General features: G+C 36.3%; 1 long non-coding RNA gene across 3 annotated transcripts in view; it reads left to right on the top strand.

Moving 5' to 3' along the window:
* The window catches only part of LOC121470131 (uncharacterized), a 98,586-nt gene that overhangs the window by 38,694 nt on the left and 37,621 nt on the right, over positions 1 to 22,271 (top strand). For 2 of the 3 annotated variants that reach the window (XR_012056496.1, XR_012056494.1), the window contains exon 2: positions 18,283 to 18,433. The exons of the other annotated variant lie outside the window; for it this stretch is intronic. This is a non-coding gene — a long non-coding RNA (uncharacterized lncRNA). The remainder of the gene's footprint in view (positions 1 to 18,282; positions 18,434 to 22,271) is intronic. 3 annotated transcript variants of the gene reach the window in all.

Raw genomic sequence — 22,271 nt, 5'->3', positions numbered from 1 at the left:
TGTGTATTTTCTTTTTCTAAAGAACAGTGAAACTAAAATTTCTCATTTCAAGTCTGCCAGTGTCATTACGTGCACATTCTTCATTCCTTTCCAGTCAGACTGGAGCTTTGCTGTAATTTTTTAGTCCAGATCTGCTATTCATTCAGCAGCATAGTCTCTGGCCATGTACAGAACAAAATCACTGATCTTTCTGGATTTTTTTTTAAATAATGTAATTTTAAGTGCTTTAGACACTAATTGCACAGCAATGGCAGCCATTGCCTAGCTGGTTTGACTTAAAAGCTTCATGCAAAATGCTGATTTGCAAATTAACTTGCCTTGGCAACCAGGAGAGATGTCAATTTGAAACTAAGTGGCAGTATATCATTTCACCTCAAAAGGCCAGGGTTTGTTGAAAAGTGATACACACATTCTCATGATGAAGGATTTGTTATGCTATTGACCATTGACATAAGTAAGTAAGAAACCATTATCCTGAGGACAAAAATAAAAATAAATCAAAGCTCACTTTCCAGCTGTCTATAAGGAGAAGAACTTGCTATTGATGTAATTTCTGGCTAAAATTATGTGCCAGCTGCTTTGTCAAAAGCAAGGGTCTGCTTGCTGAAGGTACTATGGCTACTTGTCCAACCAGTGATAAAATCCAAACAAAAGCCTTTTTAAGGCTCTCCTAACACATAGGGACACTAAAAAAATTTGACACTGACACATGTACAAATGTAATCTAACCCCGTTAATTCCCTAAAAGAAAAGTCTGTTTGCAAACATGGATCTTTATACTGCACTTATGAGGTGTTGCATGAATTTTGGGTCAGAGATACATGAATTGCCCCATGAAACTGAGTTCATGTTGGTTGGATTGCAACTGAATGACATGATCATGATTTGGATGGAGCTGTGCAGCGAGCGACAAACAGCAGTACTATTTGCATCACCATGTATCATCTCACAATGAAACTATGGTGAAAAGGCTCTTTGTTCTGGGACCCAGCCCAGACAGAGGAAACTGTGGGGAGAAGAGATGAAACTTCTCTTGCTTTGTCTCTCCTCAAAGCTTGTCAACTCAGAGGTTGCTGTGTGCAAGCCCTGGCTCCTCCAGGGAAGGGAGGTGGCTGACAGCGACGTGGAGCTCAGGCCAGCCTCTTTGCAGCATTCAGTTCCTATATCTCCTCTCAATCCCGTTCTTCCAGAGCAAAGCAATATTGCAGCACGAACAGCCATGCTTGGCGCTTCAGGATGATCAACAAAGCAACAGGATGGGCGGCGTGTCCCTGTGTGACTGGGAGTCCTTAGGGATGTGCAGGCACGTCGGGGTCCCTGGCAAACTGTGCAGGATGAATCCCAGTGGAGGACACCCCTGCAGACCTGCCAGGGGCCAGGAACACAGTCTCACCTCAGAGTGGTGATTATTGAACACCCCCACGATGGACAGAAGTTTGTCTCAGCCCTTTCAGCTCTGAAAGCTACATTCGTTATGCATCTGAATGGAAATATTTTGGAGAATGGGAAGAAGCAAATAGACTTTTTGGCTTTGCTAACAACCCTGTGGTTAAACAGTGGTCTTGAACACAAAAAGCCTAGAATTATGTTTATCCTCTAGCTAACTCTGAGTAATCACATCTACAAATCAGTGGTGAAAATGAGTAATTTTTGATTCAGGTTGAAAAAAGTCTTCAGTCTGGGTCTTTTAGTGTCCCTGGCTGTTACACCATTTTGTCCAGGAAAAGAAACAAAAAGTAAACTAAACAAAACTAGACACGAAGACATGAAGTCTTAAAAATTAATATAGCATGGAATTATTGTCCTCCAGTCAGCTTTAATTGCTAGTGCAACAATTGATGATTAGAATTCAAAAATTCATATCCCACATGTATTCCTCAATTTTTGTTTATAATTTGTCATCCCAGCAGATCCTCCTTACAGTAAGTTTATTTATCAGAGTGTTCATGGAAAGTAGAGCCCAAAGGGGATGTAAATCCAAAGTAAGTGAATTTGTTTAAATATTTAAATCAACATTTGTGTGATGTATTATTCTAGCTCCAGTCAGCATTCTGGAGTTAAAGTGGGATGAAAAATAATTTTCAGAAGTATTTTTTTAAGATGGAAATTAATTATAATTCAAATGCCTAAACTGTACTATGTAAAGAATGATTTTTTTTTTCTATTTTGAGTCAGGAAATTTGTTAACATCTATTACAAAGAAGTATTTACATCATTAAAAAATATGCTTAAAATTCAGTGACTAAAATTTTAACATATAGTCAAACTTGAAAAGTATTTCTATACTTTCAGTTATTTTTTTTTTAATGCATTGCAGCTAGTTCTATTTTGGACTTTTAATTTGTTAGAAAATGTTAAATTAACTTGAATATTTTCCAAATATATTGAAACATGATTCTAATATAATGAAATTTAATTATAAAATCTGTGCAAATGCATTGTAATAAAGTTCTTTTCACCCAGAAAGGAAAGTTTATGCACTCTTGTAAACGGACTAGCACAGTCGCTTAGTATCTCAATGTTGCCTTTCAGTTTTGAAAAAGAAAAAGGTATATTTTTAACTATACTAAAAAGCCTGTGAAGTGGGTGGGGAATTTTGGGAGGGTAACTGTAAAACTCCATGCTCACCCCAAATGTATTTTTGTGCAGCTGCAGTTTTTTGTTATGAATTATTTTAGCCATGTTCGCTGCTTACCTGCCTTCAACACAGCAGGATCCAAAGTTATCTGTGTCTGCTGCAGTTATTTCAATTCTTTTCGTATTAAATGTGTGTTTCAAATGACTGGCACCACAGATTACATTCCCAGTAGACTCTTAGACTTTTGCTTAAATTCATGTAGATCAAGAGTTATCCTAAAATCAGCAAGACATTCTCATTATGTAAAGTTAAGCATATGTTCAAGTGTTTGTATTATCAGGGCTAATCCATAAAATTGAGAAGAAAATAGAATACACAAATATACAACATTTTTATAGGTACCTATAACTGTATTAACTTAAAGGGAATGGTTAGTTTAAACATTAATCATTATGTGTATGTATCATACATATTTTTATTAAATTGAACTTGCTCAGATTTTTAAATTGGCGTCCTAAGTGCTAAATACATGCCAGAAATAATGATATAACTTATTTTTCTTCCCAAAAGTGGGGTAGTAATACCTGTTGCAAGGACATGTGATTAACATTGTTTGGGCCCTGTGGCATTATATTTTTTATTTATTTATTTCTGATAGAATCCCTAATCCCTGCTTAATTTTATGAACTGTCAAAATGATTCTAAATATCTCTCTGGTTTGCATTTTCACCTCAGGACAGGAGTCCAGAGGTACAGATTTGTTGTACAACAGTGGACTTCAGGCAATTTTCATCTTTTAATGCCTACAGCATCCAAGGTTGAATTTGTAATAATCACCAGATTATCTCTAAAGGATCTTCCTGTTACACTTGCAAATAGTTCTGCAGGAAAATGCAAAAGATAGAGATGAAAAATAATTTATTAGATGCAGGAGATCATTTTGTCACATAATCCCAAATGGAAAAGAAAACAAATGTGGATTTCTTTTTTTTTTAGTGACAGCTGAAAGATACTATGGGAAACATTGCTATTCTAGTTAAGTCATATGCTGGTCTCAGTGCCCTGGTTAGATCTTAAAATGCCTTAAGAAAATGTGCAAAAATAACACTGTAGATAGAATTTTATTTTAGAATGGGAATGGATTGTTCAAGTGGTGTGCATAGTCATGACAGCTAGCAAAGTAATGTCCCTATTGATATGGCAGGTAAAAGGAAAAAAAAAAGTGTGGATATAAATCAAGTATAGGTGAGATTCTTCTTATTTTTAATAGCTTGTGATTATACTTCCATTATATTTTAGGGAGCTATGACCTAATTGGGTGGTATTTAAAGTGAGAAGGGGAAACAGAATAGGGTAACAGATTCCACATAGTAATTGTGTATATGAAAGTCAGATGACAGAAACCATGAAGATTTAATAAATGTTGATAAATAATTTACTTTTATTATCAGTATCATAACTGAAATCTAATTCAGGTATAATTTGTGAGCTGTTAAACTTTTCTGTTGCTTGTATTTTATTAAGAGATTGAACCTTATTTCTTTCTCAGAGGTGGGATATGATTCTAATTTGGTTCATATTATAATAAATTGATTTATTATAATTTAATCAAATCAAGGAAGAGGGACTGACCAAAATTTTGAGGTGTGCCTTTTATTTGAAATGTTTTTTTTTCTGTTATGGACTGTTTAATCTCACATAGATTTTAACATTTTAAAAACAAGTTGAGGTATTCTTTAGTGGTCTAGGCCAGAGGATGAATGAATAACTTTGCCTGCTAGTACAGAAGCTTTAATATGAAAAAATGCAACATGGGAAACCACACACATATGTCATCAAGGAGACCAAGAAAGGATGGCTCTGAGGGCATGTCAAGAGGCAAAAAAATTGATCAGAATTTCTGTGTCTGGACAATACATTTGAGGGCAAGGCAGCATTTCATGCAGGAGGAAATTGAGAGTTGAATTACGTGATTAAAGGATTCGTACACAGAAATGATGAAATAGAAAACAATAAAGATTTATTTCCTATTTTTCTTATGTCTAAGGAAACTTCAGAGGGGATAATAGAAAAAAATCCAGAGGGATAATACCAGTCTACTGCCCAGAAAATACAGCATTTATTAGTGTAAACTAACATATCATACTGAAGTCACCCTGGATAACCTGTGTCTTGAATCATGGGTTGGGCAACTTGGAAGAAAAGTGTTTGGTCTGTCTCCTGTAGAGTTTGCTTGTTTCTTAGAATGCAGGCTGTCCCATGCACCTTCTTCTGTACTTGAAGAGGAAAGAACAACATTTCTCTTCTTTGGGGTCCACCCAAAGCAGCATGAAAGAGACCAAAACTTAGGAACCTTGGGAATAATTAAAACAGAGCCAACAGTTGAAGGGTAGTACATGAAATCTGTCTGAAGCACCACACATATCTACTCTCATCCTGCTGCTGAGGACAAAATATCACAAGTCCTGTTTATTGCAGAAGATGGAAATATTTTTTTTTTCTCTTGTAAGTAGTTAGCAATGTTAAAAATGAAAGTAAAAAAAAAAAACAACAACAAAACAAAGGCAAAAACCAAACTACAATATTGAAAGTGCATCTACTTCCTTCTTGTGTGTTTTGATGAATGTAGGGGAAAGCATTTGGGAAATTTGAAATTGGGAAGTCAGGTGATCAAATTATCATCTTTGTCCAGATATATAGAGACATTAGGTAGTCATCAAATATTGATGATGCATTAAAGGTCTAAGACTAAGGCAGAGCTCTCCATGTGTTTGTTTTGTTTGGCCGATGTGTTAAGTAGAATAACTTATGAGAAATTATAGAATTCATCCCTTCTACTCCTTTTGTTAACAGGTTAGCATTCAACCAATTCACATATCTAAGGCTTTATGTATTATTAATCAAAAGAGTTTAAAAGTCAATCCAATCTGGTTATATACAGTAGTTCTTGTGGTTTTCAAACCTTTAAATAATTTATGGTGTCATCACTTTCCCAGTGGATATCAGGCTAGTTGAGTGTCTGGAATCAGAATCCCACTGGGAAAAAAAGAAACATAGTCAGAAAAAGTAGTAATTTTTTTTTTAATAATAGCAACTCCTGCCTATTGTATCATCACTATCAGTCTCTAGAGAGATCATTTCTCTGAAAGAGAAGTTTTTCTTATACGAATCCTTTTGGGATCAAACAATCTCGCCAAATCTATACCTACATATTGTTCTAACTGGATAAGGGAGTGTGTGTGTGTTGAGCACACATGGAGGTTTGTTCTGCTTCTTTTGAAGTGGCAAGCCCCCACAGTTGATCATTGTAATCTGAAATGGCTATTTTTTTTTTTACAACTATGTCTCAAATTAATTCAGCCATTTTGGATTATGTTAATACTGGGGAATCTACTTTTAAGCTTTTTAATCTTCCTAGGTATTCAAGAATATAATAAAAATGTGATTTAAAATAACACATTAAATTTAAAAGTATGTTAGAGAAATAATGACATTATTTTATGGGATAGAATACCAGATTCTGCCTTCCCAAGTAAGGGACTTGACTTCTATTATTGAATAGACTGCTACTATATATTTAACATATAACCTCCTTTCAAATTAAAAACCTCCTTTCAACCCAGAAAATCATATATTCTTTCTCCATGTAAAATAAGGTCATTGAAGACCAGGTGTATCTGACAGGTACTCTGCTAGTTCCCCAACAGAATATGAGATTTTATACCTCTTTGTTTTGCACTATATCTTCCAAGCAGTGTCCCGTGTATAGCCTTTTTTTTTTTTTCTTCAACCTCTCAATAAAAAATTCAGGATGTATCAGTGAATGTATTGTCCTGTGGTCTTTTAAAACAGATGATTTTGTCTTTAGCTGCCAGATGTCCATGCCCACTGACTGCAACCAGCTCCACAATTTTTCCTGCTGCACCCAGATCCTGCTTTCTACCTGCCTAGGAAACTTTACCTCCTGGCCCTACAACAGCCAGTACACTTGCTAACAGAATGGAGCAAATGACAAGAATGCATTTCTGCAAGCAATCAGCCAGCCAACCTAGCAACGTTCTGCTGGGTTCAGAATTATGCATTTATATAAACTAAGACTGGCCTTAAATGTAAGTCAGGGAAGGAATCCTTTCATGAATGTGAGATGTTTATGCCTCTGTTATGAAGATTGAGAAAATTTGCTAGATGAGGGAAGTGGACATTTCACTTACAGAATCAGGACTTGAGTCCCTTATTCCTTTAAAAACATAGACAAAATTTGAAACATAAAATGTAATAGTATAAATCATGGAAAAAAAAAAAAAGAGTGAAGGCTTTAGGTGCATGCATATCATAAAATTCCCTCAGTGCCACTAACTCAGCTGTATTGATGACACGTATTGACTCATATTCTGCTTTCAGCAACACTTGTGTAAATCCAGGGTACTGAAACTTCAGTCACTTCGGAGCAATTGCTCTTGATTTACACTCGTGTAACTGACAGAGTTTGACCCTTAGACTGTACATATATCTTATATTATGCATTTAGCTTCCTGAGCCACAACTGAACAATAAGGCAGTATATATATCATCTGGTATGTACCATATATCAGTTTAATGTGGACATTTAAGTTTTGCAATTCTTCTACTCTTGTGCTGCCATTCTCATACTTGAAAGAGTATTAAATTATATATATATATATATATATATATATATATATATATAATTTAATACACACACACACACTGGCACTTTTAAGAAATTTGTATGGTTCTTAGATCATGTGTGGCTCCAGAAAACTGAGCATTTAATTAGTCTTTCCTAAACAACGTGTGCAAAAGAACTGCATGAGTGTTTAAATTTATTTTAATTAGCATTCTCCAAGTAATCACATCACATCTTACTGGTCAGGAGGATATTCCTCTCCTAGTTCCCTATCTCCAAACAGGGACAATGTTGCCCACTGAACACGTGAACATGTCTCAGCACAGGTTTGCTGAGATGAGGAAGAGCAACAGGGGTGCCCTGGGTCCAGTTTTTTGGCCATGTTTACAAAGCGATTTGTCTCTTTATATGTTGGGGTCACACCTGTGAAGCTCTTCTTTTTCTAAGGTAGGTCTGGCTGAATTTTGCAATATCAGCCTTATTTTGACAATGCTCTGCCTAGTGCCAACTTTCATAATGATTATCCTGCAATCACATTCCCAGAAACTTCTGCTGAAAACGAAAGGCCCTTCCAGAAATACCTTGGGAGATTAATACATCAACTTAGGCAGTCTGCTTAAACTTCCTCTGAAGGCAACTACTCCTAAACAACTCCAAAACACAATGACCCCAAATAAAATTTTGTCCCGTGGACACTCTTTATACAATGAGCACATTGTAGCCACAGTGAAGATGATGCCAAGAGCAAAAAAATGGTACATATATGTGGAAACTTAAGAATGCTCTTAAGTTTTGGCTCCCTTTTTCCTCTCAGTAATACAGAACATTTCATTCCAGTAACACTTCACATTTCCACAGGCCTCTTTCTGAAGAGACTAAACCTGATGGGCTTTTATTATTCCTGTGGTTCCTACAGGCTTCCAAGAGGCAGACATACTCTGCAAAAAAAAAAAAAAAATTAAAACAAGCAGACATTAATTTTAAAATTTGATTATTAAGGCATGAAAATAGGAACTAATTTTATTTGTAAGCAAAATCAGAGGGAACAGGGAAGAAAGTTTAACAGAAAAGCAATAAAGTTTTGGACAGTTCACAAGGTCTAGCAGCCTGTGGGCCAAACAATAAGCAATTTGTTGAGGAAGAGAGAATAAAGACATTCTTTCAGGCTGGCCGGCTGGCATGGTGAGCTGCCCATTGTGCTGCTGGCTGTGAGACCTGGGATTAGGGAGCAGCTCAGGTTCCCAGGCTTGGCACCAATGGAAGCTCAAGTTTATGTATTTAGTCTTTGAACAGAAGAAGAGGTCACAGTTCAGTACCATTTGAGAGCTGATCTACCAAACAGCACAAGTACTGGCTCCAGAGGATGAATGTTCATCTGCCCATTTGGTCAAAGGTGAGCTGCCCTAATAATGCCTCTAGCAAGGTAGAAAAGATAAAAAAAGCTTGCAATGCATAGCTGGGATGGGGGAGGGACACAATTTCAAGTGATAGACTGCAGTGAAAAGGCAAAATACAACCATAACAACAATCTGCTCTGTGAAAGTTGCTCAGTGGGTTAGAATCAAATAATGCAATATGCAAAGAAAAATACACTTAAAATAATCTTAAGTTATTCATGTGATTTTTAAAAATCAGATGTATTTCTGCATTAAGAAAAGGAAATGGAGAGAAAGAGAGGGTGCTTCTTTGCTATACTAAACCATTTTTTTCAAAATACAAAAAATAAAAAAGTTAGAACATCAGAAACAGAGGAATAAAATCAAAATAGCTCTAAATAAAGAATATATTGCAGGGTTAAGCACATCAAATGCATTCATCAAGAGTCAATAAATGGGAAATAACAAAGCTACATTAGCACCTATAATGTCCAGAAATTATTTCAGTCTGATGGAATAATTTCTGGATATTAGAAGACTATGCAGAGCACAACTTAGGAACTGACATTTTCTGGGGATAGGCATTTGTTTTAGATGTTCCAAAAGAGGAAAACCCAATTCTCCAAAACAATAGCTTTATCTGAGGAGCTCAAATGATGAGATCTTTTTTCGTCGCCCCAAATAATTCAAATAGTTACTGGAAATGAATGAATAATAGCAGAAATTTTGCATTACACACACCTTAATAGAAAAGTGTAGTCTTTGCTGATACTGTTCCCATTCCTGTTTTGATAATTTTATGCAGATCTAGGGGAAATTTTAATAAATTAGTGATCTAATCTCATGCTTATATTTAAAAAATAAGTTTATTGAGTCATGTAGACTAGAATTCTACACTTCATTTTTTTTTTTCACTTCTGGAAAGTATACATAGGATTGAGGTTTTCCAGAATACATATCTCAGAAAGAAATGTTGATGCTTGCATGTGTGAATGGAAAATTTAAAAGACCTAGAATGAAAAGTAAGAATCTAAACACCCCCAAATAAGTAATCAACAACCAGCAGCTGTATCACTTGAATGTTCATGCTTACTGTGTGAAGAATAAGGAAGACAAAAATGCAGTTAAGCAAATAGGAAGGCTTGCACATTTTTCCCTAATGATTACATTGGAAATGAGTCTGTTTATGAGCATCTAGTGGACAGAAGAAGTATCTAAATGCATCATTGTCTCTGGGGTATGAACTGAGTCAGGATAGCAAAATCTGGCCTTAGGAGAATTGCTCATTAAAGGCATTAAGTCCAGTTCTACTATCTTAAGATAAACAGCACATTTCAGAGTCAGGTTTTCCTGGTAAGAAGCTTCAGAAGTAGCAATTTAAAAACTCTCCAAAGCACAATATTGCATGAGAGCTTGTGATTCACTCCACCTTTTGATTTTACATTAAGCTCTTCTGTTTGATATTTTTCTCTTCACAGACGGAGAAAAGAAATAGTTTTTTTACAGAATGAGACCACAGGGTAACCAGGCTAAAGACATTACAATAACAGACATTATGAAAACTTGTAATTATGGGTTTGAGATTCCAACACGAGTCAGAATGACACTTTGGTGTTTTGGTTCTTCAGCTTCTACTGGTGTAATCTAAGCCCCAGGTCTAGCCCAGAAGTGGAAGATAGCACAGCTCAGGAGTCAGAGGACCTGCCCGCAGCAGGGCATTTCTGCATTTGCTTCTGAACAGTGATTCTCTGAAAACTCCTTGGCCACACATCCTTGTGAGTTTTCCAGAGAGCTTCTGAAATTGGGAGAATTTCTTAAGTCTTAAGAATTTCTGAAGAATTCTAAGCCTTTTTGCCATTAGGAAAGCTAGAGAGAGGAAGGATGCTCCCTCAGGTTTGGTGGGACTCTGAACCCCCAGCATCCAAGAAGAATCACCAAATTCTCCTCAAAAGGAATCCAGTGACAAGTGACATGAAGTGGCATGGCCAGTGAAGGCCAGATGCCTTTAGAAAACTTGTGCCCAATGAGGTCATGGAACTTGCTGTGTAGTGTGCTATTGCTTCAAGTCTTTCTAAATTAAACAACGTCCATCTGTGGCTTGAGAGTTTTTTGCAGTAGATATCACATCCTCCTTTAAGCTTTCTCTCTACCTGTCAGCAAGGGAAAGAGGGAACACTACCTCTGCTGTGTCTGAGCATCTCTGTGAGAGTAATATGAAACAGCAGCAAGTAATCACCTACTCTGGGAGCATAATTCAGATTAATTGGTAAGCAACCTGAATGTGATCTTGAAATTCTGAAAAACCCTTCAAGCCTTCAAGTCTGAGAGAATAAATCATCTACTAATTATTTCTTTCTTTTATTTTTTAAAATTTCAGTATAGATTATGTCTATATGTCTATATATATCTTAGAAAGGGGGTTTCTATCTCTTTCTTCCTTGGTCTTGTTGCACTTTCATCTCTGCTGCAATTCTGCTCCCTTCCAGTGTCAGTTCTCACACATCTCTGTGCATTTTGATGCATTCCTGTCCCATGACCGCTGTCACCTGCCTGTGCCTGGTACAGGCCTCCCATGACACCCCTTCCCTTTTCTCTTTCTGCCTCCCTCTCTCTCTCTCTCTCTCTCTCTCTCTCTCTCTCTCAGACCACAGGGGCCACACGATCACCACTTTCTCAGTGTGGCATTTCCTTCTGTGCGCTGCTCTCGCGTGTTGTTTATCTCTCAGAAGGATTGCAGCTATAGATAGCATCAGTGGAACTGTATCTGTCTAGGAGCAGATGTCTACCTCTGCCATATCATCTTAATTGCCCTGCTGTGGCTCACCCACCAGAAGCCTTTTTTTTTTCCTGTGTTACTTTTTTTTCCCCCTCCAATTTTGCAAATGATTAGTTCAAAACCAGCAGGATTTAGTTTATAGTCACAGGAATTAGCTCGGCATATTTAATCTTTTAAGGAGAGAGAATCCCTTCAGTTGCTAACCTACCGGACAGTATTTTCTAAGGTCTTTGAGGTTTTGTCTTATATTTTCATTTTATAGTGAATTAGGTAAATATTACTGAAAAAGAAACTAAAGAAGCAGGAAAATGTTATTTAAATATCAGCCAAAACGAAGATGTTACTGTCTGGACTAGGAGGATAAGCAAGTAATGTAAATAACTATATATGACAGAGACATACTCTTACCTGTTTCTATGGTCTTAATAATTTTGAGTTTGAATTTTCTTTTCTTTTTCTTTTTCCTTTTTTTCTTTTTTTTTTTTTTTTTTTTTTTGAGAGAGGGAAAATTGAATCACACAGTACTTCAGAAGATTCTTCTATGCAACGAAATTGAAAGGTATTCATTTGGCAGTCTTAAATGCAAGTGATCCAAATTATACCTTTCAGTCATTCTAGTTTTACATTGATCAAGAATAAAAATATGGATTTGTATTAGTTTGGGACTAAAATTTAGACTATGGGACAGTAAGAAAAAGAAAAAGAGAGCCAGCAAATGTTTTGTCCATTTTTCCATTGTAAATACTTTAGGCATTTTGTGGAGGGCTAAAAAAAGTGTTTATATGAGAAAGATACACTTCAATTATCTATGTTTGCCATGTGACGAAGGCAGGCTTGACAAGAATCCAGCCTTCAGTTAGCTCAGACTTAGCCTTAAGTTCACAATAAAATTTGAATCAAGTTTCACCTCAGGATTTGAAATAATGCTGCAGAAACGGTTTATTATGTTCATCCAAAAATATTTGGTCCTTTTGATGAAGTAACACAAAGACAGTATTTTAACAGGTGCATACGCACCAATATACACATTCACTGTCAGTGATAAATTAAAATTAATCAAATATTATCATGCTAGTATATAAACTAGTGCAATTATTTTCAAGCACAGGCAATAGAAATCAACATAAAAGCAGCACTCTGACATATCAAGCTAGAAGAACTTTTATTTTGAGTACTTATGTGCATATAAATGATAGTTTGCATCTCCCATCCTTTCTCCTTTTTTTAATAAGGACCTTCCAATGCAGGATGGGAATATCCTGTACCCAGTATCAGGAATGTGCTTGCCACAAGACAGCTAACTTCTATCGGAGCTCTTTACTGAATTTTTTGGCAAAGTTAATTAATTTTTTTATTCCTTACCTTCCTTCCACCCTACACCTCTTCCCCCACCCCAGGACAATTAGATTTCGTTTTACTGCATTTTATGCTTTCTATTCTCCTCATTTCTGCAATGACTTGAGAAAAGCTGAAGATCTTTGTGCTCTATTTCAGGTACTGCGCTAATAAAAGTTTCAAAATAAGTCAAATTCAGTGCAGAATCTTCATCTGGATTTTGTTTTTTTCCTTTACCATTTCACCTCAGCTTTTTAAAAACAGATTAAATTTAGTCCAAAATTGCCCTTGCAAAGACAGTATCTTTTTACTTGTCACAATCATTTCCGAAGTGTCAGCAAAACAGGGGCTTTTTACAACAGCAGCAACAAAAGCAAACTAGCACAGTTTTGGGAGGTGAGGTTCAATCTCTCTTGTTATCTCATCAGAGCTGTTAATTAAAATTCGTTTGATAATATTTACCTCAGGTCACGTTGAACTTTCTGCCCTCCCCTTTACTGACATACACACACTTACAGACACAAAAGCCAGACCTCAGGAAAGAAAGTGAAGATTTTAAATATATTTGCAATTGCAGCAGTTCTACTTTCAGAGTCTTCATCTGATTTTCAGAATTCTTAGTGACAAAACAACAAAACAGAAAGTAAGATTTAATCAAGACAGTGTTACTATCAGGTAACTTTTTGGTAAATGTAAATGATTGATATTTAGTAGTTAAACTCATAAATTCAATAAAAAGCTCTAAGAATGAGTCCCGCTTATTTTACTTAGAAATATGTGTGAAATTACAAACTTAGATAAAACTATGGGTCAGACCTCCCAGAGGCTCTCTGATCTTGGAGATAAATGTAGCTCTTTATCTGCCTTTCTATTTAGTTTCAAAGATCTCTAGATATTTAAGCCTGAGTTCAAGTAAGTGTCCCTATTTCTGTATCAAGGTTCCTTTTATCTGACCACCACAGCAGTACCAGAAGGTACCTACTCTAAATTCTCTATATTTAGAGTAGTATATTTCTCTAAATTCCTTAGGACCTGAGCTAGCATTCCATTAATGTCCATTATTTACAGGGACTATATTTATTTGAGTTTGATATTTGAAATAAAAGTTTTGGAAAACTAGATTTCCTTGCATTTAACTGCAGTGAGCAATAACAGTAAGAAATAATTTTTGCTGCAAAATATTTGGGGTAAGGAAAACTCATGACCAAGTCTACTGCTGCCTTGGGAGACAGACAACAATCATAGAGCCCTTCCTCAGGTCTACCACTGATATTCTGTGAGGTGTTTTGGACAACTTTCTATTTCTATTATCCTTTGGAAAAGGATGTCAATAATAAAACTTCTTTCCACCTTTTTTACCAATCTTTACTAATTAGATTTGACATTTTTAAGAGACTGATGCTGGCTTTTGTGTGTCAGCAGAACTAGGCTATACAGTATCTTGCTCAGAATTTCTAGCCATTCTCTAAAGCTTGTGATAAGAAGAGTAAATATCTGAATGATTAATTGATGTGAAGAGGAATTTGGAGCGAATCTTAAACCTCAAATGAATCCAAATTGTTTAGATGGCAGTAGTCCAGACATTCAGAGTCATATCTGAATGTCTTTCAAGTATGAAATATTTGGGTTTTCAAGCCCAAAGGACTTAATTATCTTCATGACTAAACTTGTAGTATCTCCATGGAATTGGAAATTCCTCCCTATTTATGCAGGCAAAATAGGGCTGCATGTGAGAACAATGTGAATCAGGAGAGTGGGACCAGGCCATCATGTCTTCACTATCATGGGCCATAATTTAGGGAATGTGAGCTGCAGCACCATTCAGAAAAGTGCAGCCCAACATCCCTCTCTGGTCATTTCTGTCTCAACAGCCACCCAAAGCAGATCCATTTAGTCTCTCACTGTTATTCCCCACTTCTAATAGCATTATGTGATTTGAATTTGGACAGAAGGTTCCTTCTTCACACCTCTTCCCAATTTTTCTCTTCCTGTTTCTGGTGTGACAACAAATTTTGGCAACATACACTGTCAACTGAGCCAGTATCAGCAATCAACACTATTATTACACTGAATGCAGAATCTAGAACCACTGTTATTATGTGCACATTATGAGTTGCTCAGTCCTGTGCTTCTGAGGCTCATGATTCAGTGTGACAACAAGGAAGAATTTTGGAAAACTCAGTCTGTGCATCTAAAAGTGGGTGGAAGAATCTGGGTAGCTGAGGAAGTGTTTCATAATGCATGGGCACTGTAAACTGACTCAGCACGAATGGATACCAACTATTCTCTGACACCAAAAGGAACAAGTGAAAGCAAACCTGCATCAAGTGTTCTAAGATCTTGTTCTGTATTGCACTGGCTGACCTCCTCAAACGACAGGGCATTGTGGTTTTAGAGACGAACCAGCTTTCTCAATCCCTGAGCTCACCTTACTGCCCAGCTCTGTACAATTTCAGTCAGTTTTAATGGTTTCTGCTGATAAAATCTGTCCCTTTGGTAACTTTATTTGGTGACTCTCAATGGGAGAACAGTTCAACATAAAAAACTTTGCCTTCCACCTGTGCTATGGAGTAATTTTTTCCCCCACTTAGGTGTTTTGTTTTGTTTTTTTATTTAATTTCATGTTTCCCCAGTAATATCTACAGTATATACACACTTTTACTGGAGCCCCCTTATAATCCCTGCATTTAGAAGGAGAAAACATTGAGATTACAGAATTCTTTCCTCAATTATAGCAACTGAACTTTGAACTATTTGTTGGTCCAGTTTTAAAAAATCCCCATAAATAGAAGAGAACTACATAATCCTGTTACCTGTTTGCTGTGTGGGGAGGACTTACTATTCTCAAAAGAGTCAAACCAGATCTTCCCATTAGCAACAAATCTATCCTTAACAATCTCTTTCATGAATTTAGGATATAAAATAATGGAAATAACATTGTTTTCTGCATAGGCTTGATAAAAAATTGTTTTAAGAAGGGTGTTCTTTTAAATATTTCATAAGAACATGTTGATTTTAATGATTTCTTAAGGGAAACATTTCAGTGACTAATGTCAAAATAAAAAAATTAATTTCTGCTTTTTTCTTCCAAATTTATCCTTTGAACATTTGTATTTTATTCTGTATTAACATTTTAGATCAGATATATATTCAATATTTCAAACTGATCAGTGAGAATTTGTTTTTTACTTTACTGAAGCAATTTAACAATATCAAAACAAATGTATTGTTCCACTTATTGGAAATAAATACCTTTAGAAGTTCTCTCCTGTTGCTCTGTGAATGTGAAGTTCTACATTTTATCCTAGATAGGAACAAAGGGAAAACTCAAAAAGTCAGGATTCATTCCACTGTTCCTAGAATGAAAACTGGCTGTTGTCAGAAGAAAAATGGGAAAAAAGTATCACAGGGAAAAAAAAAGAAGCAAAACCTCTCCTATGTTGTCTTAGACATCTCACTGGTCTTTGACAATTTGCTGTACTGTCCAGCTCTGTTCCTTCTGTACCAATGCTGTTCCTCATTTTTTGTGTTTTTCGTGAGCCATATGCCTAACCATTACAGAACTTTAAATATTAAGAGTTGTTTAAAGACATTTTTTCCAATAACCAAGACATTTTGAAAAACAAACACCAGACTTTTAAGTTAGGGGTCATTCTATATGAGAGATTACATATTTGAAAGATAATAAAGTAAAATGCTATTTACCCCCTGAATGATGGAGTCATGGCCATCAGCATTACACAGAAACATTTGTGAATTATACCAGTAAGAGTATCACAACTTTAGGAAAAGAAAGACAGAAAGAGAAAAATAAATTACTTGGCCTGTCATTACGGAAGCCATAGCAATAGCAGCAGGGAAGAGGGTAAAGAATCCAAAAAATAAAAGACAGAGAAAAGGATAAAATCTGATTAATGGAGTTTGTAGATTGGAGAGCCTATCTGTGGTTCATTTAAACATGAATACCTAATGCAAGGCTAGGCAATCCCTTATAGCACTGGCTCCTAGAAACTGCAAAAAAAGATCATGCTTTAGTCCTGCTATTACTTTGCCTTGATGATAGGAGAATATGAATGCTGTTTGAAAGATAGTACCATTTCTTTGATACATCAAAAAGCACTCTGCAGTAGACTACTACTTTAGTAGGACACTTATAGTCAAAACCAGTATTTGACTATGCTCCTAATGTCATATTACAATGACAGAAGCTCAAGGTATATCAATTTAATCTTAGTTCAAAAAAATCTTTTAGTTCTGCTGTAGCGAAGTCAAAATGGACTTTTATAGTTTTTCAGCTTGAAATTGGACAACGAACAACTTTTGTAGTAAAAATGAAATGCAGAATATGGCTGAAAGGGTAATAATTTTCTGATTTAAAAAATAAAGCACTTGCTACTTATTTGGCACTAAACTTTCCATATAGGAAGCTATGCCAACAAGAATGAGATTACACAATTAAAAATAAGTCTTTTCACTATGAAAAGACAGTACATCTGCATTTCTTATTCACTTGTTTTATAATGTTTAAGGATAATGAATGCTTTGAAATAAGTCTTGGTATACCTTAATGGAAATGAGAGCTAGGCTCACTTCTCACATGTTAGGCTGAACAGTTTAGTACACAGCTCAGTAGAACAGGACTGAATTTTAAGTCAGCTTGTACTTTTTTAAAATTCATCAGTGTAATGAATGTAATGTAATCAGTGTTAAAAAAAAAAAAAAAAAAAAAAAGAAAAAAAAAGTGTTCATTTGTAGAATTACAAGATGTAAAAAGTTCTTACAAAAGATAGGTGTTGCCAGCCTCTGGTTTCACCAGATTGTAAAAGGAATCCGTGGAGTGAGTCATGCAGTTCAGTCACAGTACCTGGCAGACAATTCATTACACACAAAGAGATACAGAAATGGAGTGTGCACACCATCCTCACCTATAAAATGTTTAACAGGTATGCCTGAATTAAAAAATTTCCAAGTCTAGATATAACCCATCTCAGGATTCAACTATGTAGTTTAAATAACTGGCCCTAGAGACCAAAAAACACATACTGCAGATAATGTAGGTTCTCTCTGCATGTGTACATCCTTTTCTCAGCAGCACTGTAACTGTATGCAAAGACAAAAGGTGTGAAATCATCTCGCTATAGAAAGCAGGTTTCTTTTCCTGTCAAACACTGCACTTGGAGGCTTCTTGTTGTTCAGTTCTTACAACCTTTGCTATATTTAAATGAGAACCCTCATCCCAGGAGGAAAACTGCCTTCCAACTTCCTCTTTCTCAGATCTATTGGGACCTCTTAATGTGGCAACAGTGACCAAAAACCTCCAAGCCCTACTGATTCATATGTCTGTACAATTTCTCATTTTTCCTTTCCTGTCATGGTTGCAATAATAAAATTCTGTGGAAGATCAGGGAAGTAAACTATCCAACTCTTTGGTTTGCCTAAGAGTTTGTGGTCGGGTATCAAACAGACGTGTCAAATTACCTAACTTTAATTTCAAGTAATTGGTGAACAGAATTACCCTCAGGGTTGAGGGAATTATAAACAACGCAGCTCCTGGTAATTTTCTCCCCTCTAGATAGAGCCAAGTGGAAATTGCTGCTAGTGGATACGTTACAGCTGCTTGTGACATTCTGAGAAGGTGGATATTTGCAAATAATACAGTTCACTTGACCCTCGCTGCTTGGCAATGAAAGAAAAACAATCTGAAGTACTTGCTTGGGGTTTTGGTAAGCACTATCCTACTTTCCTGTGATTTCTGCAATGATCATTTAAGTGCTGGTAATAATTTGAGACAATTTTGTTTCAATAAGTTTTCATACGTGCAGCATTAGCCTAAAAAAGGACAGTCCAGACTTGACCTCAAATGCTGCTCTTTAGCTAACATGTCTACAAAAGAAACATAAAGCTTATACTGACTAGGCATAAAAAGATGTAATAATATGTATGATATACCCTGTATGCATTTTGTTGATCCTAATTGCTGTAAAGGGGGCAATGTGGAAGAATTCATTAGGTTTTCACTTCCCAAAAGATTTTCTGAGAACACATAGCCCTCATGAAGCTCTATTTCTGTTGTCACTTCAAAGGGCCTGATTCTTGTATCACCTACACTGTATTTCCTTGCCTTAAATGGGTTTAATTTCATTTTATGTAGGAAATGTCAACACACTCTCTTCATGGTATTCTCTTCTGGACTCTCAAAATCAAGAAGAGAGGATAATTCAAATCAGTTTGAGACAAATACCTGAGCTCAAGTGGTCCCTTTCAGACTTGATTTGCATTAAGTAGAAACCCAGCAGGTCTGTCAAATCCTTTCTTAGTATAAACCAGTCAGATTACTTGTGATGTCTCCATCCCTACACTTCATGTGTTGTTCTGTTTCCTCTGCTGCTCTGATCACGGCTGAGACTGAGGGGATTTTTGTTGCTTTTATACCAAACTGAACAGCCCATCCACTGGGCCACCTGTCCCCTTAAAGGACTTCCTATGAAACAGTCTGTTGACCATAAAACTAACCACTAGTTGCTGAGTCAGGCTCCTAAGCAGAACCAGAGAAATGATGACCACAGCATTTCAGTCTGTGTTTAGACAGGGTTTCTGGACTGGTACTGCACTTAACAACTTACATATGGTATATATTCAAACCCCCAAACTGAAAACCTTGGAGAGCACTCTGCAGACACACAAGCCAAAGCTATCAAGCCTGGGAAGTCAGCAAGCAGCAGCCGGACCGTCGTGATTATCAGGCTCATGGTTAAAGACAGTAGGGCTGAGGTTCCCCATGGTCCAACACTGCACTCCTGAGGAGAGCAGAAGAAAAGGTGACCTAGTCCATGGTAGGTGAGTTAAGGGCTTTCAGCATATTAGCATGTTATTGGCAAAGCTGTCACTTCGTCAAAATTTGTAGATGCCAAATTTTGTGGAACAGCTAAGTATATCAGCGCTCCAAAAGAAAGAAAAAAAACTTTTAGGAAGAGCAAAATGTTCGGTAGATTCTACTTACTATTGTTGTGACTTTTACATGGTGCATTGTTACTGTTTGTAAGATGAAACAGACTATTGGGGTAAAAAACAGGGGTTTAATTTTATGTTCTGTATCTCTCCTCAAGACTGCTAAGGGATGAAGTCAACCAAGAACCACACTGTAAGGCATTGCGTAGCTGTGCCTTGATATTTTTATTTCAAATAAAATTTGAATTTGAATTCCTATAATACAAGAGATGAAAAGCATTACTGTGTTGACTTCTACATCAACTCCTGAAGTAATGAAGAGTGGCAATCCAGGCTCTCTCACTGAACAAAATTTGAGTTTGTGTGATGAAATGTTTCTTTCAAACTAAGGAGAAATCAGATATGAGATTTTTTACTTTCTGATGCCACAGGACATTCAGTGTCTTACTAGTTCAACAGGTTTTAGTCTCAACTACTTGTCAGGGCCTGTACATTGCCTCCATTTTGTCTGGTAACTGTTCATAATTTAACCTGGGGTTGTTCTCTTTTATTTGCAAATGGTCTCTGCCTTCCTGTTTAGTGCCATCCATAAGTGTCTGTGCAAGTGTGTGCTCATCCTTTAGTTATCCACAGAGCTCTATCCTGTAAGCACAGAAATCTTTGTCCATAAGGACAGCGATATTTGTGAAGGTTTTGTGGGTATGTCTCTAAGGAAAACCAAAATTATCTCATGGTCAGTTTCTGTGGGTTTCAGAACACATATGAGAGACTGAGAGTCAAATCTTGGGCTTGCAGATATTGTTTTATTCCTTTTGAGATCAACGGGCAGATAGAGGTTTGGCCCCAGGTGTTTCGAGCCTTTCCTTCCTTTTTAACTACAGCTCGTCTTATCACCCCCAAACTGTTTCAAGCCCATCAGCTTTTAACTGTGGGAAACAGTGAATAACTGAGTGAAACCCTGCCTGTTTATGAGTGTCTGCACCACTTACACCTCAGCCCCACTTCCTTCTGGCAGTACCTGTTAGTAGCACATGGCCCTAAGCAAGCCTGCCCTGCCTTTAGTGCACCAAAACCTCTTGGTAGGTGCAGGATAGCATTTGGGCTGAAGTGCCTGAGCTTTGACATTTCTTTTTCACCTGGTAAAAGCTCTCTTTGGAGCTTTCAGTTATTTGATTTTTTTCCCTTTATTTATTTATTACTGAGGTATCTGTGAGGAGACAAAACTCACTCTGGGATTTTCAAACTTTAGGAGGTTCTGCAAGCTGAAGTCTTTAATTTTTATTTTTTTCTATTTTATTACTCACTTACAACTAAGGGTTAAAAATTCTTACCTATAAAATCTTAGTTCCAGTGGCATATTTTCTACAAGCATTAATTCATTCATGTTTTCAGTATAGCTTAAGACTAAGTGAAGTATTTTCAGTTTTCTTTTTTATTTATTTCACTTTCTTGATAATACAGAAGTAACATCACAAACATAGTTTTGTTTTTCTTTTCATACTCCTTGCACTGATGACATAAATCACCCTAAAAATATGTAGAGCCTCTGAAATGTAAGAGTGGCTTAAAAATATGTTTCTATTTTCACAGTGATTTTAGAGTTTATATCCATCAAAATTTCAAGCTCTATTTGTTCAATTCAATGCTAAAAACATTTTTTTCTTTACAGAGATCTAAAATGCTTCTGAAAGTGCTTGAGTCTAGTAGTTACAAATATAAAAGAATAAAATACAGTGAAACTCTTACAACTATCAGCAGGTTTCTCAAGTTAATAAGCAGAAATTTTTCATCAAGACAAATTAAAAAAAACCAAAAGGACAAGCAGTTTTATGATTTATATTCAGCATTACCAGTTTTAAAAAAAGATAACTACTGTACATTTAATTTTTAATTAACATAAAAAAGAAATTTTTAGTTTAATCCAGTTCTCTGGTTTACCTCAGTCTCTTGGTTTATACAGAAGTCTTAGGAGTGGCTATGCCTTTTGATTTCCCCAGATCTGATCGTTCTGATTTGATATGCAAGTTCTATAATTTTATATGAGTCATTTCTCCTAAGGATTACAGTGATATTCTTTCATTGAGAAAACATCTTTTTCTCCTCCTTCTACTGCACCAATTTTAAGGTTAGTAAGAAAAATTATGTTAAATAAAAAAACCCACAGCCGTTATTTTTGCAGTGTCATAGACTCATTAAGGCTGGAAAAGGCCTTTAGAAACATCAAATACAACCATTAACATATCTCTGCCAAGTCCCCCACTAGCCCACGTTCCCTAAGCACCATAACTACACGTCTTTTAAATATCTTCAGTGTTGGTGACTTCATTACATTCCTAGGCAGACAGTTCCAAGGCTAGACCACCCTTTCAGTGAAAAATTTTCCTAATGTTCAATCTAAAACTCCCCTGACATAATTTGAAGTCATTTCTTCTTGTCGTACATCTCATTACCTGGGAGAAGAGACTGACACTCACCTGGCTACAACCTCCTTTCCAGCAGTTGTAGAGAGCAATAAGGTCCCCCCCAAACCTTCTTTTCTCCAGGGTGAGAAACCTCAGCTCCCTCAACCAGTCCTCACAAATGCTTCTCCAAACTTTTAGATTCCCTTCTTTG

Source organism: Taeniopygia guttata, chromosome 5 (genome assembly GCF_048771995.1).
Source record: "Taeniopygia guttata chromosome 5, bTaeGut7.mat, whole genome shotgun sequence".
NCBI lineage: Eukaryota > Metazoa > Chordata > Aves > Passeriformes > Estrildidae > Taeniopygia > Taeniopygia guttata.
Note: the sequence above shows the minus strand (reverse complement) of the source record. Positions and strands in the feature narration are given on the sequence as shown.